The following is a 12,488-nucleotide window of genomic DNA, read 5'->3' on the forward strand; positions in this document are numbered from 1 at the left end:
CACCAGTATATTTTTTTGTAATGGCCTTCATTTATTTAGTACTCACTATGTCCCAGATTCCATGCAATATACTTATTTGATATAATATGAATGTTTCTCCCACCATTATTGGAAATGTCAAACATCAATGGCTCCCTATTTATTTTTGATAAGGACTTTGGAGTGGGGTATAATAGCAGAGGTATGAAAAGGACAAAGAAAGGTATTTATCTGCATTTTGTAAAATTGTCTCCAGTTTTTAGCTCAATTTCTTCTTAACTAAACTCACAACAATTCAAGCCTTGTGGTAAGGCGATAAACCCCGGAATATCTGTGCTGTTTGTTCGCGGTGAAATAGGTAGTTTCTCCCCCAGCCTTTTCTATTCTTTCCCTATACCATTTCCACACAATCCTGTGCCAGCTCTGTGAAAGCCTGGAAAACCAGCCCTGCAACTGGAGGAACACTTGCCAGAGTGGCCATATTTTCTGAAACTCAAATTGAGACATGTAGCCTAAGAAATAGGGGCATGTGAAAGAAAAACTGACTGAACTTTGTGAAATTTAGACCCTCCCAGAAAAACCTCGGCATGGAGTTGACTTTCTTTAAAGAATTCCTGGGTTAAGACTCAGGACCGCACCCCAGACAACCCCCACGTCAGTAGAAACTGGAATTCGTGCCGCGTCCTGAGTGGATCTCTGACTAGATTCTTGGAGGCTCTGCTTCCCTCAGCTGGGCCATTTGAGAACGTTTGCTCCAGGTCACCCTCACCTGAGTGACTATCTCAACTTCACAGGCGCGAACAAAGAGGGTCCCACAGTTTAAGGGCTGTTGATATATCCTTACAGAGCAAAGCAAGCTGTTAGAAATGAGACAGAACAGGAACAAAGAGTTCCTGTACACGCAAAGTCTCTGCTCCACTCAGAATCAGGTTCTTAGATCCGTATCAACTCAACAGTAACATTCTAGAAAAGTCGTTCAGCCAATGTGTTTGAGAGGTAGGGATTTGATAATTTAGCCACTTGCCACATGTGGCTACTGAGTACTTGAAATGAGGCTGGTGTGAATTTAGATGTGCATGAAGTGAAATACGTGTAGGATTTCAAAGATTTAGGACACAGGGAAAAACTGTAAAATATTTCATGTATAATATTTAAATATTGATTACATGTTGAAATAATATTTTGGATATACATTACTGGAATTGATTTCATTTATTTCTTTTTCCTTTTTTGAAAGTGGCTATTAGAAAAAAATTTAATGATGTGTGGCTTATGTGTAAATTCACATTTAAGGCTTGCATTATACATTTCCATTGAACCTCATTGGTCCAGATAGTTGAACAGAGAAATAGAACACAGTTTCATAGGCCAACGCAACACACTTTTAGAAATTACCTTTGCTTTGCTCTTAAGTTTGGAGTTGACAATAATATGAAACTGCTACACACACAATGAGAAAATATTTTACATGCACACGTTTGTATAGATACGTTTTGACTAGCACCGAGTCACTTTTTCCAATTAAAAAATAGGCAAAGGATTTTTAGATACTTAAAATATCAGCTTGAAATATGGGCTTACAGATATATACTCTTTAGTTTTTAACTTTTACTTAGCATTCTCAGAGTCATAAAAAATGATTTTTCCTTCCAGCCCTCAAAAGATTAGTAAAATAAGTTTACCTGGATTAGATTTTTAAATTCTTTAAATGCAGAAGTTACGTTCAAGTAAAAAAAAAAGTCAGTGTTATACATTTGGGGAATCCAGTCACTACTCTGGAAAGAAATAAAATATTCAGCGGGAGATGTTTAAAGGTTGCATATATATTCTAGGTTTTATTGCTAGTCATAATTCAAGAAAGTTCTTGCCTTTTTGAATTAAGCAACTTGGTAAATAAATATTTAACATTTAATTTAAGCAACAGAGTATTGCCCAAATGTACTCTGTGACCAGCCAACGTGCAGGCTTCAGATTCTTTCACCCGCGTGTTGAAATCGTCTTATATGACAATTTACCTTGGTGCATATAACAGCTAATCGTCTATAAAAAACAAGTACTAGATCAAAGGCAAGAACACACATTTTTCTTCACTAGCAAGTCCTAGGATTTAAAACTTCAGTATCACCTCCGAGGCATGCTTTCATAATGAATAGTATGCAAATAGCAGAATGGATTATAAACAGTAGCTATATATTTTGTTTACTTAAAATCATTTCAATTTATACTTCTAATAAATACTTAATCTTTAGACATAAAATGCTTTCACACAAGGACAGGATTCTTGCTTGATAAGTGGGCAGGGATGCTATTATTTCTTACTCAGAAAACTTAAAAATATGTGCATTCAGAAACATTTTGCCATAGTACTTGCAAACCTACGCTTCTTCATGCTGAAAGAGGTCAGTCCAAGGCTGATACCAAAGGGATGGTTTTGCAAGGAAAAAGCTCCATTTTTTTTTTACTTTGGAATTTTTTGTTGTTGTTTTGGCCCAACTTTGGATTGCTGAGGCATCAGGTAAGAATCTGTAAAATCACCCATCCTCCACACGCTGGGTGATATAGAGCACAGCTGTAACTTAAGTTAACCATCAGCTGAAAATAAAAGCACGAGAAAGCAAACCAACCAAAACCTAAAGGAAACAACATGCTGATCATATAGTCACCTTTGAATAATGCAAATATTAACAGAGAAAGCCAAGCCGGGGGCCTCCATCTCAGGAAGAAGAAAAGCCAGCAAGGAGAAGGCAGTGATTGGGAAATCAGATCGGCTCTTCCTCCTCGGTAGAAAAAGTGGATCAGGACTGACATCTGCTGGCCTCGCTAATGGGATGTACCCATTGAAACAGGGTCTTGGAGAACAAAACATTCTGGTGGGGTGATATTGCATCACTGGGGTAGGGAGGAGGCAATGGCTTGGCAAAGCCTTTCTAGGGAGCCCCCTGCAGAGTGGCCAATCAGCAGTCTTTCCTCCTGTCAGGAGTAGCCTCGGTTTTTTCCTATCTGGTATTTCACCTTCGTTTGGATCCATGAATGTCTTTTAAAATCACCCCAAGAGGGGACAAAACACTGTTTACACAAGTTTCAAGAAGTCGTGGTCAATTAGATATTCAACAGAGATGACAATTTTGAGTCTTTCTCCAAAGGCTCATTGGAAGTTAAATTATTTTAAAAGGCTAAATATTTACCCACAGCATGATAAGATTGGTGGCTTTTAGCAGTACCAAGCTAGTGTATCACTCTCTCAAGCCTTCATCAAGTCATTGTCCCAACTCTGACCTTTGTCATCCCCTCTTCCACTCTCATCATTACTCCCCTGAAATCTTTCTGATTGGGAGATTTTGTCCTCATGAGACCTTGCTTACAGTCTCCGGAGTCTTAGATTTCTAAGCACAGTGTTATCTATCATTGGGAAATGCAAGTTTCCATTGGCTTGGAAGGCATGAGAAGCCTGGGACAGGGTCTACCTTACTCAAGTCATCTTCTATGTACCTAGCATGCTTCCTACTACATCATAGTCACTCAACAGATATTGATCGCCTTACTTAGAAGTTGAATATTCTATGTGCCTTCTTGTTGCTTTTAGGAATGCAATTTCTTTTTGATGGATCTGAACAGAACTAAGTAGGCAAGTGTTAATTAGATATGGGGCTTCCCTGGGGCTTCCCTCAGATGATAAAGTATCTGCCTGCAATGCAGGAGACCCAGGTTTTATCCCTGGGTTGGGAAGACCCCCTAGAGAAGGGAATGGCTACCCACCCCAGTATTGTTGCCTAGTTTTCATTGGAAATAAGCCACGATGCTGAGTACTCTGTCTTTCCCCAGTGCTCACTTCCTTGTTATTTCAGTCTCATCTCTTATACGGGAGGCACAGTCCTACTGTTTGTAATAGTAAAATTAGGTCATGGATTATAGAAATTCTTCCCCAGGAAAATCCTTAACAGGCTTTAACTCAATGATAAAAATGGGACTTGTGGGTCCGAAAGCTTTCCCCCTTTACTCTCTGTGACATTTAAAGTGTGTTGAAAGTGTATGTGACCGCTAGCATATACAGGTGGGTGCCTTCTGGTGTGTGTCTGCATAAATCTCCGGACATAAACAGCTTTATATTTTTTTATAAAACATAGAAAAAAATGAAACCTGGGAAACTTTCCCCAAAGACAGAAGGAGGATAAAGACTGAAACTTTGACTAGCAGGGAGTTTCAGAGGCATAGTAATGACACACCATTTTTAAAAACACTAGCAAAAACTTTAGCCTAGGACAAAGCTGAATCAAATTACCACCTCAAAGTGCATTTTGGAAGGTGGAGGCAAAGTAGTGCATGCAAAACATTAGCTTTCAGATGAAAATTATTAGCTTATGCCAAATGTATACAAATCCCATTTTCCCTTTTCACTTTCTTTCAGTTTCTGTACTTTGTTCCCAGTTAATGCAAAAGAAGAACAAAATAGTTTCACTATTCTTAAGTATAGTTGGAGTAAAAGTTTCTTTTTTTTTTTTAAGATAAAAACTCCAAGGGGGGTAATTCCAAGTGTTTATTCCAGTGGTTAACACTGTTATGGATTTCATAATTTATGTAAATATATACATATTTAAAATCCTCTAAACCCCAGTATTATTCTCAGATTTAAAATAATAGATCTTAAAGAAAATAAAGGGCTTAAATTATTGGGTCATATCATCTCAATATTTATAACTCTAACTTCAACAGTTTTATTGAAAATATGTTAATTTATATTTTGAAAGAAATCAAAGGGGGAAATAAAAATCATCTTGCTCAAAACCTGTGCAAAGCATTTTGCTTTTTATATACCATGGTAACCTAATAAAGACAACGTCACTTGGCAGATGGCGTGGCATGTTAGCCTGAAAATAAAATACTAGATGCCAAAATTATTAACTCCAACATGCTCAGAAATTTTTTAAAAATCAAAAATTAATTTTTAAAAACATTTTTCTCTTCCCTCATGTCATCCTGGAACAAAAAGTACTCAACTTGTTAAAAAAAAAAAAAAAGAAACTCTCAATACATATTCAAAGGCTAGTTGCAAATACCAAGAAGCATTTGAAATATGGAACCTGGAAAAAATCACCTGGGTTAGTAGTCTCTCAGTCCTATTTGAGAAAATTTTGTCCAACACAGAGACTTTCCACTTTCACATAGTTTGAGCAGAACATCTCTTTTGGCTTGTTCTCACAGCTTTATTCCTGCGTGCCTCCCCATATATTGTCAGTGGGATAAAGACTTCCCTCAGCTCTGTACTCCTGAAATCTAAGCCTCTTGGCTATGAAATGGTGTAGTATGGGTATGGTTGGCTCTCCAGCCCGTGATGAGCCCTTCTCAAAGTAAAGTCCTGTTTCTTTAGGAAATAACAGGTTTTTACATGTGGCTTCAGCGCATTCACACTAGTTGACAATGAGCCTATATCCTGGTTCAGGGTGTAAGAGAAGATGTGGGGTACCCTTTCCACTAAAATTTCTCATGCTGTTTTGGAGGCTGACATTGTTATATTTTAATTTTTTTGAATCTTCATTCAAAATCTAAATGATATGAGTTCTTTCCACTCTCTTCCTTTTTTTCTCACTTTCCTAACAATCTCATCCAGTACATCACTTTTTAACCTTGTCTACATCAGTGCAAGTTCTTCCCTTGTGGCTCAGATGGTAAGAACCTGCCTGCAATGTGGGAGACCTGGGTTTGATCCCTGGGTTGGGAAGATCCCCTGGAGAAGGGCTAACCTATGGCGGGTTACAGTCCATGCGGTAGCAGAGCTGAACACCACTGAGTGACTCAGCACCATACATCAGGACAAAAAAAAGTGAGAGAGGAATGCATCTCATAACTTTTCTTGCTAACTAATACAGAAACAAAGATTGTTTTATCTAGAGAGGGAAGGATTAAATGTTTTTGCCCCATGTTGGCTGACTGTTTTTCAAAATATTGTCATGTAATTTCAGTGCCACCCAAAATATCTACAAATGCAAACCTTTTTTTGCCCAAGAGATGTCATAACTCAGGTTCCCAGAAAGGAATTCTATGCTCAAGGGACACAAAGAGATTCCCATGAGACAGACTCAAAGCCACTATCTTATTAAGCAGAAACCTCAAGGAGAACTTTCCAAATAAATGTGCCAATGATATGAATCTCCTTGGATATATATATTTTTTTAATTTCCAGATTTAAAATCCAGTATGTCCATTCCAAAATAGGAAACTTAGAAAATCTTAAAAATAATCTGGCAATATTTACTGGTCTTTCCTTCCACCACTGGCATTCACTTTCCTTTCTATCATGTAGACGAACGCCTCTATCAGAAATCAGGCAGACACCTCTGAACTGTGAGCTTGCTATGTAATACTGAAGCTCTATTGCTCTGTTTGATGTCTTTATAGGTTTCATCAGTCCCTGCTGGCCATCAGAAGAGCCAGGAACAGATGCACTTAAAATAAGCACACTTACTGGGCCAGGGATTCTTTTAGTCAGTAAATATTTGTTGAGTGACTACCAAGTACCAGACATTATTCTAGGCATCGAGATATAGTGGTGAACAAGAAAGGTCCAGATGAAGGCAAACTCAAAATTCTCGATGGATAGGAATCAAGATGATATATATATGTATCATCATATATACCATATATATTATGGCCTACTTTATTCTTTATGTATGCATTTGTGTGTATATACATAATTAATACATATGTATATACTTGTGTATATATACATGCATACAGAATAAAGTAAGTCATTTCCTAAATTTTAAAATACTATCTTGCCAGCTTGCCATTTTTGGCTGAAATTTGCATCACAGAATTGATTTCTTTGATTGAATTGATTCTCTGTGTTTAAAGAATATCTCGTCCTAGGAGCTATAATTGGGGGCAGAATCTGTTGTTCACTATATGATGTAAAAATGGAGAGTTGTTTTCCTTGTCTTTTTTTCTGTAATAAGAGAGTTGCTACATGATCTAAGCTCAACCTCTAAGCTAACCTCTAATATGTTTGCTCTGGCTTTGATTTGGGAGCTAGTGAGTTAAATTAACTAGGAACACACAGAACCCATTCTGGGTGTGGATGGTGTAAAAATAGCAGCAACATTATCCTTTTACCGGCATCCATGTACTAATGACAGCATCCTGCTTTGATGCTGGAGGCATCCGTGGTGAAGCGTCAATGTCCAGCCTTTAGCAGCGATGGCTGTGGCACCCTCACTGTCTTTTGTTTGCCGTGATTTGGGCAGTGGTTTTAGTGTATAGGGGAGACTCTTTGTAGTTTTTCATCCATTTATCCATTCCTCCTCAGCATATCGCTGGACTCCATCTTTCAGCCTCCGTTCTAAGCTAGGTGTAACCTTATTACTAAGTTTTGGCTAATAATTAAAGTGAAAGTTGCTCAGTCATGTCTGACACTTTGCAACACCATGGACTGTCCATGGAATTGTCCAGGCCAGAATCCTGGAGTGGGTATCTGCTCCCTTCTGCAGGGGATCTTCCCAATCCCGGGATCAAATAAAAGGTTGGTATCAAAAGAAAGATGCTACTTCCAAGGTGAATCCATAAAACCTCCCACCAGATCCTTTGTAATCTCTCTGCTTCCATCTGTTAACTGACTGACAATGCCCAGAATAACCTCAGCACAACCAGAATAACCAGATTATCACATGTTGAATATGGCACAGCCTCCATCAGCCTGAGTTCCCAAGTGACTGCAGGGAGTAGATTTTAGTAAATATGAAGCTTATATTGTATTATGCCATCATGATATTAGGATTTATCTCTATAGCAACTAAATTTTCCTAACTAATGTACACATTTGTACCAGAAGTGTAGTGTTTCCATAAAAAAAATCTAAATTCATGATTTTGGGTAAGAAATGAGGACATAAGTGGCAAGGAAACTTCACTTTGGAGGCTGGAAAGATGAAGATCTAGGTTATGCAGTGGAAAAATCTTTGATAAAACTGTCTCTTTATGTAAGTCAGAAGACAAGTCACGTGTATGCTGATCCTTTAGCTCTAGGGGAAAGGGTTGGAAAGCAGAATGTTAGTAGCAATTTGCAAAAGAGTGAATGAACTCAGGCAAGAATTGGCTTGCTTTCAAACAAAAATGAAACTGAATGTCAGAAACTAGAGGTGTTGAAAAGTTGGAAAAATTGACTGTTTCCAAAATTCAAACAGTAAGAAATCAGATTGAATAAGACTCAGCCCTGCAGCTAATATCCAATCAAGGGTGTGGTCTTCCTATCTAAGCTTGATGGCCTTAGGCAGTAGATGGAGAGAGTCATAGGCTCTGGGAAGCAAAACCATAAATCAGGCTTGAGAATTATGACCAGGAAAGAACTTTGGGTACAGTTACTAGCACATGAAACTGATTGGAAGCAAACAGGTTAAAAGTCTACTAGGTTTTTGATGGAATTATACTGCCAAAGAAACCATGAACTTGGACTAAAATAAGGCTTTGAGTATCAAAATAAATTTTGCACCCCTAAATTTATTAGCAATGTATGAGCTTTGAAAGCTACACAGTCTCCAAGGAGGACATACTTTCTTCCAAATTAATTAGAAGTGGCCAAGGAGGGAAAGAACAAAGAAGAAACTTACTGATGGTGGAGCAAGAAGTCATTATGAACAACGGATGAGAGTCTGTCTCAGGAAGCAGATCTAGAGTTTATTCTAGAAGCTTTCCCTACTCATTCCCAGGGGTAGGGTTTTCAGGAAGCCTGCCCATTAGCATTCAACATTTTTATATACCAGTGATCACTGACTATCTTCTCTTTTCCACAAGGGTGGGTTTGCCACAACTATTTTTATTCTTGTTCTATCATTGTATATCAGATGCTTTGGTAGGAGGCAGTAGGTAATTTGTTCTTCCAGGAAGAGGAAGCTGAACCATGATCAGCCATGAACCTGAACCTGATGGAAAATACTGAGCATCCTTAGAGAATCTGAGCTTTGAGCCAAATTCAGTGACAGTTCATGGCAAATAGATGGGGAAACAATGGAGAGAGTGACAAACTTAATTTTCTTGGGCTCCAAAATCACTGTGGACAGTAATCGCAGCCATGAAATTAAAAGATGCTTGCTCCTTGGAAGAAAAACTATGACAAACTAGACAGTGTATTAAAAAGCAGAGACATCACTTTTCTGATAAAGGTCTGTATAGTTAAAGCTATGGTTTTTCCAGTAGTCATGTATGGATGTGAGAGTTGGACCATAAAGAAGGCTGAGTGCCAAAGAATTGATGCTTTTGAACATCAGTTGGATGTTGGCGAAAAGTCCCTTGGATTGCAAGGAGAACCAACCAGTCTATGCTAAAGAAAATCAGTCCTGAATATTCACTGGAAGGACTGATGCTGAAACTGAAGCTTCAATACTTTGGCCACCTGATGTGAAGAGCCAACTCACTGGAAAAAACCCTCATGCTGGGAAAGATTGAGGGCAGGAGGAGGAGGCAACGGAGGATGAGATGGTTGGATGGCATCACTGACTCAGCGGATGTGAGTTTGAGCAAGCTCCAGGAGACAATGAAGGACAGGGAAGCCTGGTGTGCTCCTCTTCGTGGGGTTGCAGAGTTGGACACAGCTGAGCGACTGAACAAAAACAACAGTGACAGTATTTGAAGTTATCTTTCTCAGGGAGGAGGTGATTGTATTCTCTCTGTGGGAAGAAGCATGGCATATATATTTGGTGATAAGAAGATGGGCTGGAACAGAGATCGACTAGCTGTTCCTCTTTCTTACTGGGTCCCAGCTGGACTGTATTTCCTGACCTCTCTCACTGTTAAGGGGGCTTCCCAGCTGGCTCAGTGGTGAAGAATCCACTTGCCAATGCAGAAGTCACAGGAGATGCCAGTTGGATCCCAGGGTCAGGAAGATTCCCCTGGAGGAGGAAACGGCAACGCACTCCAATATTCATGCCTGGAGAATCCCATGAACAGAGAAGCCTGGTGGGCTATAGTCCATGGGGTTGCAAAGAGTCAGACATGACAGCTCACACACACTTACAGTTAAGTTTGGTCATGGGACTGAGTTCTGATCACTAATATGAGAGCAAAAGTGATGGATGCTGCTTCCAGTCTTGGCCTATAAAACCTTCACACGTGGATCTCCACTCCTTCTTTTCTCCCATTTGCTGACAAAATGTTGAAGCTCATGGTGAGCTTGAGAATCAGGTGTGGAAATTGCTAAGGCTCTCATCAACCCCAGTTCATTAGTGATTGCATGGAGCAAGGCCTCATCTTCTCTCCTTTCAAACATCAACTGAAATTTGCATGAGAAATATAGCATCTTGTCTCAAAGCATTGAAATGTTAAAGTTTATCTATTAATACTGATAGTCTGTCAGTATTATAACTGATATACTCGTTGCTGCCATATCATTTTTCCTGCACATATTCTAAGCCTGGTGTGGTCTTGGCCGTTCTGTGAGCCTCTGAATATCCTTCCAATTTATATTTTTATTTGTCACTCAGAATTGTTTTTTCTCATTTGCAACTAAAATCTTTGATTGGTAGATTAGTGAAAAGTTAGTGTCCTTTGCAAAATGGCTGATGCCTAACCATTTTACAAATGTTAAATTTCCCTTTGGTTTAACTGGAAAGGCCAGTTTAAAGCTTCTATTTTGTGAGTCAGTGTTAGAACCAATAACAGAGTCAGATAATATCTCAATGAAATCAACTTGTCTCTGATTCACTGACCAGCCTTGAGGAAAATGTTATGTTATTGGTAAATTGTGATGAGATGGGGAGAGGAAGTCTCCAGTGTTGCTGGGTTGGGGGAGACCTGATGACTAGTTAATCAGGTGCACGCCCCTGCTCAACTCAGGGGCTGAACTCAGGTTGGAATGAACATTAAAAGGAATCAGATGAAAAGCAACTTTGTCCACTTAATTTTTCCCAAGAGGATCATTAATTATAAATAACATATAAAATCCAGATAGTGTATAATAAAAATTCAGAGCCTTCTCAAGATGGGAAGTGACAAGTGTTACTTGAGAATGAAACTTGATACCCAGAAACCATACTAGGATGTAGAACATTTACAGAGGAAAAGAAAAAGCCCTCAGTTCTATGGTATAAGTTTGTCTGCACAGCAAAATTTTAGTAAGAAAAACATGCCTGAAGGTAGGTAGAATTATACCTTTATGGTTATATTTCAGACCATAAGGTTTAGTTAGTTTCACTCCTGGTTGCAAGGAATAGCCAATTACATTAGTTCAAGTAATTAAGGCTTATTATAAAGATTCACATGATAATAAGGGATATGGAATTTTCCAGAAATCCAAGAATAAGAGCCACAGTAGCTAAATTTCATAGATCTAGAACTATGAGATCAGTCAGAATCTTAGTTTATCTCTAAAGATCTCTGAAACCTGATTCTGTATATCTTTCTAATTCTAAACCATGAACATATTTCAGCTACTTTTTATATCTTCCTTCCCATCAACTATCACTGATTTATTCCATATTTCTTTGTCCTATCCCTAGGGTATAGCTTTCTTCCTCAGGGTTCAATATCATGGCTTGAGTTCCAGCCATCACATCCAAGATTCAGAGACCAGGATAGAAGAGGAAATGAAAAAGACAAAAAGAATATTCCACTGTCATTGTAAATTCTTGGAAGCTACCATATAATACTTTTGTTTATATTGTCTTCATCAGAATTTATTTATGGGAGGTTGACAAGTCTAATCTTAATTTTAGATGGTCATGAATCCAACAAAAATCAGATGTTTTATTCATGTGGGAAAAGAACATACTTGATTTTAAGAGGTGAGGAAACAAATGAGAATTGAAGAGGGAATAATAGCCCTTAGAATTGTAGTTTATTTTATTTAACAAACACTGAAGTAGTACTTATTAGCTTTCAGGCACTCTTCCAAAATGCTTTACAAATATCTACTCTTTTAATCCTCATGGCAACCCTATGAAATAGGTGATGTATTATCTCTGTTTTACAGATGATGAGACTAAGACATAAAGAAGTTAAGCAACGTGCCCAAGTCACCTGTTAAATAGCAAAACCTGGCTTTAAACCAAGCCAGTCTGACTCAAGTACTTCCACAAACTTGGGATTAATAGAAGGATGTTACTAGCAATATACTGGTAAATATTTAACAACTGGTTCTCTGGTGGGGAAAAATCCCTTATTTATACTGTTGGCTGTTATCCATGGTGCAAATGCTCTCATCATAGATAAATAACCTCAAGAACATAGATAATAGCAAAATGTAGCCAAATAATTAGGAAGTGGTGAGCTTTGAGTATTTATTAATGTTTTCTTTTTAATGTAATTGATTTAATTGTAAGCTTATATCACTTAATTTTTTAGCACTGGCTATGTTTAATCATAGGTTCACAAATTTTGTGAAAATCTAACAACTGGCTCTTATGAGCAAGTGCAAGTTACCTTCAGCACAGTTTTGCACTGAAGATTGTAGTGACAGAAAGTCAGGAGTCAGAGAAAACAAAGAGGATAAAAGTTATGAGCAGAGAGAGGGTGTGGCTATTTCTGAGT

Source organism: Odocoileus virginianus, chromosome 18 (assembly GCF_023699985.2).
Source record: "Odocoileus virginianus isolate 20LAN1187 ecotype Illinois chromosome 18, Ovbor_1.2, whole genome shotgun sequence".
NCBI lineage: Eukaryota > Metazoa > Chordata > Mammalia > Artiodactyla > Cervidae > Odocoileus > Odocoileus virginianus.